Raw genomic sequence first — 12,547 nt, forward strand, 5'->3', positions numbered from 1 at the left:
CACCCATCTGAAACCTCACTGGCCAATCTAGTTTCCCTCTGGTCTACTTGGTATAACCCTGGTGGTACCCACCACAATAGCTAGAATTGTCGTTAACGCAAACGGGTTATTTCCTTTCAAACTCAGAAGTCGCCATCTTTTCTTACAGTCCATGGTTGTCTCTTACTTAGCAAACTAATCCATACTCAGAATCATATCAAAAATCCTCCTATAACCAGCTCAATCAATTTTGCTGCTAACTCGCAGTAGTAACATTCTAACCCATCTCTTGGAAATTACCAATTTTCCTCCGCAGGCACTAAAATCTCAAGACCCATAGCATAATAATCACATACTATGTACAACATATCTATGCCTCTACTAAGAGATATATACTACTAGAATCAATCAGCACAGTATAAAAGATCGAGAACTAGAAAGCCAACCTGTCGCTACTAAGGAACTAACCTCAGGCTATGACTGCATCAAGGCGGACACTCGAGTTGGAGTCAAGCTATCTGCACTCCTTGGTTCTTCCTTCTTCAATCCCGGGCAATCCTTCTTGAAGTGCACAACTATTCCACATAGAAAACATACCTTCGCTTGACATTCTCCCAGATGGCGTCTCCTACTCCTAGCACATACTGGATAACCTCTCCAAGCAACGTTGCCGCCTTGGCAACCACCCTGAGTACAGCACCAGGAGTAGTAGAACTGTAAGGGGTCATTCTTTTTAGGTCACTAGGGCCTCTTCCCATACCATATCATGTAAAATGGAGGTAACACTGTCTGAGCTTTGTGCCCTGCGATTCTCTCACTCCATATCTCCTCCCCTATGTCCTCGATAGTAAGGGCCCTCCCTACCGCCTGAGGGTAGGAAGAAATCTCATGTAATGTGGAAAGCCTGACGCCTTGGGTCACCCCAGAGTTCAATCCTAGAATGAATCGTTCATTCCAAGCCGCATCGGTTTGTACCAAATCAAAAGCGAATTTGGCCAACCCATCAAATTCATTGACATACTTTGTCATTGTCATACCACGTTGAACCAGGTTCATAAACTCATTAATCTTCGAAATTCGAGTTGTGTCAAAGTAATACCTCTCATTGAATAGTTGTCTGAATTCTTCATAACCCATCATGAAAAATTTTTGGGTCTGAGATACCACTTCCCACCACGTTCAAGTATCTTCCCATAACATGTACGTGGCACAAACCACTCTATCATTGCCTACCATTCCCACATAGTCAACGGTGGAACTAATCATCCCCATCCATTTTTTAGCTCTGAACGGATCTAGGCCACCCTAAAAAGTTGGAGAATATTGTTTGTGGAATATTTCATACAATAGTTCCCATCTGTTCTCACCCTCAGGTTGAGCCAAAACTGGTGCAAATAATCAAAAAACAAACAAGGCAGAGTTCCCTGGCAGAACCCCCTGTCTCAGCCACTTAATCTCTTCCTTTCGCCTTTAGAATCTTGCTTGCATGCCAGTAAACATCTTCTGCCAATTCCAGGGAGTAGATGGAGGGTTCAGGCCCTGACTATCATTTGCAGCCTAGATATTAACACTACCTGATCTAATTGACTGCTTTGGTCAATTTTGAATCTGCCTGTAGTTAGCGACTTAACCTAACAGGCATGATAATCATATCCAGAAATGTCCCATGAGCAGAACCAAACAACACAGCAACCACATACAGTAATAATACTAGAACACAAATCTATAATGTTCATGCATCAATTAATAGGCCTTACTCCCACAAGATATAAATATATATATAAACATGTCATGCTCTCTATTCTAGCATGTAGATAAGGTACATATGTTCGATTAAGCAATTAAGCATATAATCACGTTATTGGATACCAAACCATAAGTCGAGCTTATTTTAGCAGGGAGTGTACATGCCCAGCCAGTCTTCAGGAACCCTTAAACCTAGACTGCTCTGGTACTAAGTTGTAACGCCCTGGTTAGCCAAGACCATTACACATTGTGTTTAAAATGGTGCTTAACTCGCTAAGCGAGTCATTTGGACTTAAATGTGTAATTAGAAACTAAACCAAGGTTAGGAATTAAAAATTTTGGTCAACGAAGTAATCATTTTTCATTAAAAGTGTTTAGTTTATACATGGGATCCCAAAAAGTGTTAATGGACGGATAAAAAACACACAAAATACAAACTAGTCGTCCTAAGAGGCAAAAAAGGGTTCAACCCTAGTTCCTTCCAAGCAATTCGGGTCGTAGCGGTCGAGTAGGCTGCATATGTACACACCGCCCCTCAAGCTCTCCAACTCAAGGTTGGTTCAGCTTACTCTTGCCCATATCTGAACCATAAAGCACATGTGAGCCAAGGCTCAGCGAGAAAACCACACAGAGTATAACAATAATAAAAATATTCAAAGCAGTAATCACATGTTTAACAATTAACAGATGTAATCATTCCAATCATATAACTCGTAAACACATTCTATATTTTACAAAATATTACTCATCATAGTCAATAATAAATTAAGCGGTCTGGGAAAAACAGCCCGGCCGAGCGGCTCAACTGAGCAAGGTGCGTACGTAGGCACTCAGTTCATGGTTCATGTCGGGCAAGTAGGGGTCGCAACCCCAATTTGAACTTGCCTTTATGACCAGTGTTCTGCATGCTTTGCTGATCAGCTCCACGCTCATTGTGATAGCCAATTATCTGTCATACCATACATTCACAGGTAAATCAAGGCTAAAATGCATACCAATCAATAGCTTTTTGTGCATATACAAGTTTTCTTACCTCAAGTCCCAAGCAGATTGCGTATGGCGACCCCAAGCACAATCCTTACTCACAAGCCTAACAGTATAACCTAGTCACAACTTAATAACAGATAATCATCAAGAACTAAACAAATTAAAAGCTTTGAGATTAATTCCTAGCCTCTAGGACTTCGGATTCTACTAAACCGAGTTGTAGAATCTGTCCCGAGCCTTTAGGTTTATGTTCCCGCGGTCAAAAGCCCTATTTGGAAAAAATCCCCAATTTGAGCAGCAGCGCTCGTCACAAGCATCGCGGCTCTCTACAAGTTAGAGAGCCAATACCCTTATTTCCCTAGACACGTGTTGCAGTGCAGCCCACCCAACGCCACGGTGGTAAGGCGATTCAGAGGACTGCCCCCCTAGATTTTACAACATTTTCTCTTAACAAAATCCCTTAAAACTAACCCTAATTAACCACCAAAGTCCCAATTATTCCTAAGACTCTCAATAACACAACATAGGCGACATATAGTCCCTAAGAACCAAACCAAATTATTTCCACAACTCAAAACCAATCCCACAAGTTTAAAACTTATAAAATCTTAAACCACACCAAAATTTCTTTAAAACCAGAATAAATCTTACCTCAAATGACATCTACAACCTCAAGCTACTTCCTATCCCACTCCACAACCTCAAGATTCCCAGCCTTTTCCCTCAATAATTAAAAAAAAAACCCTAATTGCTTCAATAGAGAGAGAGAAGGAGTTGAGAGACTGCTGAGTGTTATGTTCTCCTTTCCTCCTTAGCTTCTACAGGAGTCTAGTACTAAGGTGATCCAAGGCTAGGGAAAATACCAGAATACCCCTAGCCTTTACCTTGGTTTTTTAATGCCCCCAAGGGCAAAATTGTCTTTTACTACCCTTTTCCCGCTAAACCTCAAATTCCACTTAAGATTCCTAATTAATCCCAACGTACCCAAATAATCACCAACTAATTCCCATTACCCGATAAACCCTGATAATGTACTAAATTATCAAAATACCTCTAGGCTCACCTCGAGCAGAGTATTAAACCCCGTTTTGACTTTTTCGCTAAATTCCTCACTAGGATCGCCTCAGGCTACACATCTCAAATATATCCACATAATAAAATGGTCTCACTCATAAAGCATAAATAATACAAATGTACCATCAACGAGTCAAAAATTACGAAAATGCCCTTTTTTTAACAAAAACGGGCCTATAAGCACGTGTATTAAACTTAAACATGCATAAGCAGTCATATCATAATATAACTCATATAATTCACATAATCGCACATGTATAATCTCAATTGAAACAAAAAAATTCAATTATTCCCCCCTAGCACAGTAATCAAGGCATTAAGCCTTATCAGCGAATTTGGGACGTTACATAAATCATGTGCTTGAAATGCCTCGTGTAAGAAAAGTTGGCTCAGGATTTGTTTTGAGGTATGTTAAATGATTTCTCTTAGGGTTTAAGGCTAGCTTCTGCGATCCAATTAAATCAATTGTTTGAAAGGGCTTATGTAAGCGAAGTTATCTTGTGGTAAAAAGTTATTGTGTTGTATGGTGTTAATGATTTGCATGGTCATTGGTTATGAAATGTGTGGATGCAAAAAATTCCACACCAACGAAAGAACCACGTCTCGTATTTATGGTCTTTTGAAGGTCCAAAGCCACCATGACCAACACCTTGTTGGTCTCTTGGAGCACGGCCTCAATGAAAAAGGCATCAAACATGGTTTCGGCATGACCACTCTTTCGACCCTGCATCATGCCTAACACAATCGTTTCACACGAGGGGTCCTGCGAGGCACTCGCCTCGTGCTTGACTCAGAGGTCTCTCTTGGGTGCCTAGAGGCGATGATGGCACTTGCCTCGCCTTTGACTCAGAGGTCTCGCTCGGGTGCCTAGAAGCCATGATGGCCTCACATAAAGAGTACCCATGTCGCGCGTGCATCCCACGGTCTCGCGAGTCACAACATCCTCGCACAAGGCGTCTCGCGCCACCAGCTGCACCAGGCACCTCACACCACCAGCTGCACCAGGCGCCTCACACCGCCATCCCCTGTCTCGCCCACCACAGAAGACAGCCTCATGCGAGATGCCCTCGTTCCGTGCACCCCGTCTCGCCAACCACGCGAGACAGCCTCAAGCAAGATGCTCTCGCACCGTGCACCCCGTCTGACCAGCCTAGCGCGACAGCCTCACGCGAGACTTCCTCACACGTTGCACCCTGTCTCGCCAGCCTCGCCTGATAGCCTCATGCGAGATGCCCTCGCACCGTGCACCCCGTCTCGCCAACCGCACGCGACAGCCTCGCATGAGACACCCTCGCAGTGTGCACCCAGCCTCGCACGACAGCCTCACACGAGATGTCCTCACACCATGCATCCCATCTCGCCAACCTCGCATGACATCCACAAGCGAGACGCCCTCGCATCACCCCATCTCGCCAGCCTCGCGCCACAACCTCACACGAGACGCCCTCACAGCGTGCAACCAGCCTCGGATGATAGCCTCACGCGAGATGCCCTCGCATTGTGCACCCCATCTCGCCAGCCTCGCGCGACAGCCTCACGCAAGATGCCCTCGCAGCCTCACACGACAGCCTCACACGACAGCCTCACACGAGATGCCCATGCACCGTGCACCCTGTCTCGCCAGCCTCGCGTGACCCGCCCTCGCGCCATGTCCCTCGCCTCGCCCGCCTCGCTAGAGGTCCCACTGTCTCGCGCCCAGGTGTCGCGTACCCATGCGCCCCACGAGATGCCACCGTGCCCCAAGTCCGCGCCTCGCTCCATGCACCTTGAGATCGTGTCTCCTATGAGGGCTCTTGAAGACTTTAACATTTAAAAGGTTGAAAGAATGGAACGCCTTGGTGGGAGGTGAAAACCTAGATTTAACTCAAAGAGATCGTGCAAGCAAAAAGCATGTACGAGGTATGACCCTTTAGACACCGGATGTCTGATTCTAATATCCATGCCGAACAACTAATGGTCGTAGAAGTGAGGTATCTAGTGTGGTCCTCACCAGCTAATCTCTGACACTCATACTAAACAAGTAGAGGAGGCACATTCAAGTACTAAAGTGGAGGCACTCCCATTAGCCTTGACCAGGTACTGGAGCCGACACCACAACCTTCTACTCCACTATGACCTGTGCCATAACCCTGACAATGTACATATGTACAGTCTTGTCCCCTAGGACCACAATGTATCAGAAGCCATTGGAACCCCACTATAAATGGATCTTCACCTCTCCAGCTACGGGGTGGAAAATTTTTTGTAAGATCAGACTATTCTAAGAGATATATATGAATTTTTATTTTATTGTTCACTTGCAATTTTCCTTCCTATTTCTACAAGTTCCTTTGTGTTCATTAAGTTCTAATTAATTTTTTGAGTTTTCATCCACATTTTGTTGATGAGTTTCTACCGTCAACAAAATGTATGGTGATATTATGTATGCTCTATGAATGTGAGGCTTGGTGATGTGTTTGGCATTTAGGGATTTCTTGCATGGTGTATGTATGAGGTGGTTGAAACCTTGGTATGATAGACAGGGTATATATGAAAGATTATGTGGCAGCCGTTCGAACTAGGTAAGGAAAGTTCTTATTATGGACCTTACACAAAAATAATGGATAGAAAAGGGTGTCATGACATTGAAGGTCTCATGGGTGGTGCACCCTTCGTGCCTGTCGAATCTGTCAACATAATGTATATGTGTTTATGTGTTCTATATGAAATGTTCTTATGTTATGAATGTTTATGTTTGTGTTTATGAAATTTTTTACTAGGCATTAGCTACAAGTAAAGGCAAGGTTTAGGATATTATCGTCATGAGTGAAAGAGCCTTGGTCCAATCAATAAATATCAATGGCTATTGTTGACTGCTTTTTTTGCTATCAACTAAATCTGAGAGTATAAAGAAAACAATATAAAAGAACACAAGGTTTTTTATGTGGTTCATGCCATAAAAGAGCCTTAGTTCACGAGTCTATGGTATTTAGTGAGCTTGAAGCTTATTTTTTGCAAGTTTCAATGGTGGATCTCAGGCAACGTATATATTGCACTGAGTTACAGAGTTTCTCTCTAAAAATCTGAACCCTCTACAAGGATATACCCCAACCCTATTTATAGAAGATAATGTCATTAATGTTAATCATCTATCATTAATACAATATCCCCCCATCCTGGGGTATTAATGTTGAGTTAATGCAAAAAAGGGTTGCACTAAAACAAAGACTATGGCCCATGCGGATTCTACGGGGCCCATTGCAGAAAGTCACACACCAACTTTATGGGGAACATATCTGTGACTGTTAGGATGCATTCCACGTTTGCCCAAGTCAAGCAAGGTTGTGGGAAATGTCGATTGTCGAGTGTATGAACTCGACACCACTAATCATGGCCCACCAAAAGTTGTTAGTTGATCTTCTGGTGGCCCATGCCCACAGTGACTGACAACTGTTAACCACTCTGGGGCCGAGGAATAGAGTCATAAATCTAGAAGGTGGGCGAGCAAGGAGAGCTTCTTGAGACGTAGTCTTATACGGAGACATCCCTACCTCGAGAACAGATCTTGAGACGTGGCCTCGCTTGGAGACATCCATGACCTGGAGATTGGCTCGAGGAATTCTCTATATGTGTCCTCACTCGAAGACATCCTTGCCTCAAAGATAGACATCATGGTGTAGCCTTACTTGGAGACACCCACGTCTTGGCCCAACTGGATTTCTTAGAGGATCTTACACTCTGAGAACTTCATGGCTTGTTTCTAATTACTCATAATTTCCATGTGTCGGGTGGAAAAAACACAGACAAAATTTTCCCCCCAAGTCTTCACTCTTCCTCGGACAGTGGAGACTTAGATTGAGGAGTAATTCAAAGGTCTTCGGAGGGATATGCTTGGGCTTCCTTTGACTTTACTCTGAAAAGTCACGCCATGTGTTAACTCCTTATTGTTGGGCCCATTAATCCGTGCAGTTAATGAGGATTCCATTCCACTACTCCAAATGTCTACTTCGTACCTGTAACGCCCTACTGCCTTAGAGCCATTACTAAGTGAGTTTAAATGTGCAATTAACTAGCTAATCGAGGTTTTAAGACAAAAGTGTAACTAAATCATAATCAAAGTCATAAACTTGAGAATAAACCTTTCATTGAAAATTATAAGACATATAACATTTGGGATCCCAAAAACATTGATTAGCAATATCTACAACTCAAAACTTAGTTAGAGTCGACTAAACGACAAAATTCAGGTTTTGTACAAGCATCTCTCAAAATACCCCTGGTCATGACAGCCAGACAAACCGGACATGTACGTGCCCCTCGTCCCGCTCGCCAAACTCAAGGTTGATCGACTCTCCCTTTGCCTTTACCTGCACCATAGAGCACCCATGAGTCGAAGCCCAGCAAGAAAACCCTCACAAGCAGATAATAAATGTATATCAAACACTTAATATAAAATCAAGCCAACACCAGGTCATACATGTACGGTCATGCCATCCCAGGCGCTTTACCAGGCCCTAGGTTCGTGGTCTAAATCATAAGGATATCCTAGGTATCCCTTGGGGTCTCACCCTGGCAACTCAAACTCCGCGTGCTAAACGCTGAACCCGACCCCTTGCCATTCTCGGCCTTCGTCGTTCCATCATTAATATATACACACAATATACTAAACAGATATTAAAACACACATAAATTCAGGCAAAGGGCCATGCCCCGCAACACAATCATGTAGGGCCGAGCCCTGCAACACAAGCTCTATGGGGACAGTAGTTTTCTTACCTGTGTCCCGAGCTTTCTAAGTACCAATGTCCTGAGCACAGTTCCCTAGTCCGAGCCTCGTCGAAATCCTAGTCACAATGCATTAACAATTTCATCCATCATGTTCTAATCCACTAAGTAGCTTCAAGCCATAATTCTAATCTCCGAGACCTTGAATTCTATCAATCCGGGTAATAAATCCATCCCGAGCCTTAGCAATTAAGTTCCCAAGTCAAAACCCACAAGTCACCCTGCACCTTGGGCTAGGTCTGCGGCCCAACCCCTCAAGGGCCACGGCTAGCCTCAAAATAGAGGCTAACACCTCCCTGGACACACACACGGGCCGCGGCATGCTTGGCCAAGCGCCACGGCACGCCTCGAGCTCCATGACCTCCCCAGGCCTCGCGTGCACAAGGGCCGCAGCATGCCCCTCTTAGGGTCGCGGCCCTACCTACAACCCAGAAAAAGAATAGCCTTTCCTTCAAGTTTTCCCCGAGCTTAACCCCACATATCTCATCCAAAATCACCCCCAACCTCAGAATTAATCCCAGAATTCATACTCATGCAACCTAAACATACCAACAAACTCAAGAACCAATTCCTACACCCATCAAGCAATCAAAACCAATTCTAGAATCCAAACCATGCATGTCTAATTCTTAGCACCCAATATCAACAGAATTCAGTTGCAAATCGACATCCTTCGTCCTTAGAATTTCTTTTCTCTTCTCCCCGAGCAGTTGTCTTAGGGATTCTTGTTTTGACCTATCTTTCTTTGGGGTGAGGTGCAAACTCCTTGGTTTGTTGTTTCAAATGTCTGAGGAGCTCCACCAACTACACACACAAATGTTCTATGCCTTCGATGCTGAAATCTTACAGATGGCTCGAGAAGCTGGGCAACACCCCGAGAAGGGGAAACAAGTGGCTGGTAGCAGTCAAGCAATGATGAGAAACCAAGAGGACTGTTTGTTCCACCTAGGCCTTAGAATATTCCTACTCAAGAAAATGTGAAACTTGAAGGACTGTTTGTCCCACTAACACAACTAGAACAGCCTAATCGTCTCACTAGACCACCTCCTGGTGCCCCTCGAGCAGATAGTCAAAATGTTGGGGGCAACCAAGAGGAAATTGTGTTTTTAATAGACATTGAAATAGAGGACGCAACCTGCTTAATGTTCTTGGCCAATTTCAAGAAGGTAATGGGTCAAATGTTGGAGGACCCATTGCACCAGTAATCCATCTAGCACCATAGAATGAAGCCGCAACAATCCCAGCCACTGCACCAACAGTTGCTCCTGTGGTTGCTCCAGCCATTCATCAATAGTTAGATTCCTTAACTCAGATGGTTCAGGAATTAACAGCCTCGAAACCTAAAGACATTGATCTAAAGAAAAGAAAAGGATCTCCCTTCTCTGATTGTATAAATTATTTGGCAATTCTTCCCATGCTCAAAATGTTGACGTTGAAGAGTATACAGGAAAAGAAGATCCAGTATCTCATGTAAACAACTTCGAGATACAAATAGATCTCCAAGGAATTCATGTCGATGTCCAATGCAGGATTTTTGGGATGCCCAACAATGGTTCTTTAAGTTAGAGCCTGGGACCATCAATTCTTGGGATGCATTCATGAGACTCTTCTACTCACAATTATTTGATGCCCGAAATTTTCCTGCTGAGCTCAATGACCATGTTGATATTTAAAGCACCTAACGAGCGTCTTAAAGATTACGTGCAGCAGTTTATGCAAGAAGTTGCTCGTTAAAAAATAGTTAGCAATGATGGCCATTATGGCTGGGATAAAAGGTAAAGGACCATTCTGGTCTGATTTGAGAAGAAAAATTTTCTACTCGACTAGGGAATTCCTCAACCGAGCAGACGAGTTTAGTAAATTATAAGAGGCTATTCAAAAGGCTGACCAGGATAACCAAGCAGGGACCAACAGTGCACAAAAAAAAAAATCCAGGTGCAAATTCTAACCTAAACTAGACAAACAATGGTAATGGAAATAAAAACAACCAGAATAGTGGGAAACAGAACAATAATTCCACAGGTGGAAACAATAACGACAACAACAAACAAGCAAAGACTAATGATAAGCTCCAAGAATATGTGCCTCATTTCACTACTTATTCTACAATTTTAGAGTCATGAGCAGATGTTTTTCAAGCCACATAGTCCGAGGTTCCCTATAGAAAACCAGCTCATATCCGATAAGATATAAGTAAAAGGGACACCAATCAATTCTGCAGATTCCAAAATGATTATGGACATGACACTAATGAGTGTAACCAGCTCAAGGAGGAAATTGAGTTTCTAATTTGTCAAAATCTCCAAGCAATGATGAGGTATGTTCGTCGACCACTTGACCAACAACCAGCTACTGCAGGAATTCCTGATGCACCAGCTCAACCATTGTTACATGCCACGGTAGTAGGGCGACTAGACATGATCTACAGAGGACCACATTTAGTTGGTGATAGTAGAAAGGCCCTAGAGGGATATGCCTGAAAACTATGTCACGAGCCTGATTAAGATATGTTGGTAGTCGAGGAGCATACTCCCAAAATGTCTCAGTCTGAATGTAAGTCTATTACATTCACCGAGGAAGAAGCCAATCATGTTAAATTTCTACAAAACAATCCCTTGGTCATTGAAGCACAATTTGCTAATATGGTAGTTGCTCGAACAATGGTTGATCATGGCTCTTCAGTCATGATAGCAGTTCGAGACCTCGAACCCTGCACGCAGACCCTTTATGGTTTTGCTAGAGACAGAATATCTCCAATATGAATAATCAGACTAGCAGTTATTTTTGGATTGGTTGGTAGGCCCATACTCATTGATTTGTCAAAAATAACATTATTTTCCATCTTACTATGAAGTTCCCAATGAATGTTGAGATAGTATGTGTCTAGGGAAATCAAAGGTAAGCTAAAGAATGTTACAATTCTTCCATAAACATTTCCAAAAGGGGCCTAGTTATGAACAACATGATCTTTGTTGGTCCCGTAATAAATAGGCTAGCATTAATAAGGGTAGTTAGTAGCACAGTGGAAGCCAAGCAGGAGATCCTCGCTTCGAGGATTATGATATTGGAGTAGGACCAATCGAAGACCTTCAGGAGGTCCTGCTCGATGAAGGAGAACCGACCCCAACAATCAGAATTGGAAAAAACTTAGTAAATGAAGTCAAGAATTAACTCATAAGTTTTTTAAAACACAACCAGAATGTGTGTACTTGGTCGCACAAAGATATGATAGGCATTAGCCCTACCATAATTAGTCATGCTCTGAATATTGATAAGGACAACTTCAACCCAGTCCATCAAAAAATGAGGTTTCTCGACAAAGAAAGATTCAAGGCATGTAAGGAAGAAGTTGAAGATTAAAATATAATGGGTTTATACGATAATAAAGAACCTGGGTTGACTTCACAGATCTGAACAAGGCTTGCCCAAAAGACAATTTCCCTTTGCCAAGGATCTACCAGCTTGTTGAAGCTATAGAAGGACATGAAATCCTCACTTTTATGGATTAGCGTGCACCTTCCCGATGAGGAGCATACCACCTTTAGAACACAAATAAGCTTATATTGTTACAAAGTAATACCTTTTGGACTAAAAAACATTGGCGCGACGTACCACCGATTAGTCAACATTATTTTTAAAGATCAGATAGGCAATAACATGGAAGTCTATGTCGATGACCTACTGATGAAATCTATGAAAGTTGGGTGGCATGTGTAAGATTTAGCATAATGCTTTAACATTTTAAAGCATTACAATATGAAGTTCAACCTTGTAAAGTGCTTGTTTGGTGAAGATTTTAGGAAGTTTCTTTGGTTCATTGTCAATTCACGAGGAATAGAAGCAAACCTAGAGAAAATCAAGGCTTTGATTGACATGAAATCGCTGACCAAGATCAAAGATGTGCAAAGCCTCACACAAATTAGTATCAAAATCAACAGACAAGTGCATTCCATTTTCAACCTGCTAAAGGAGAGCAACAAATTTGAGAGGACAGAGT

Source organism: Humulus lupulus, chromosome X (genome assembly GCF_963169125.1).
Source record: "Humulus lupulus chromosome X, drHumLupu1.1, whole genome shotgun sequence".
NCBI lineage: Eukaryota > Viridiplantae > Streptophyta > Magnoliopsida > Rosales > Cannabaceae > Humulus > Humulus lupulus.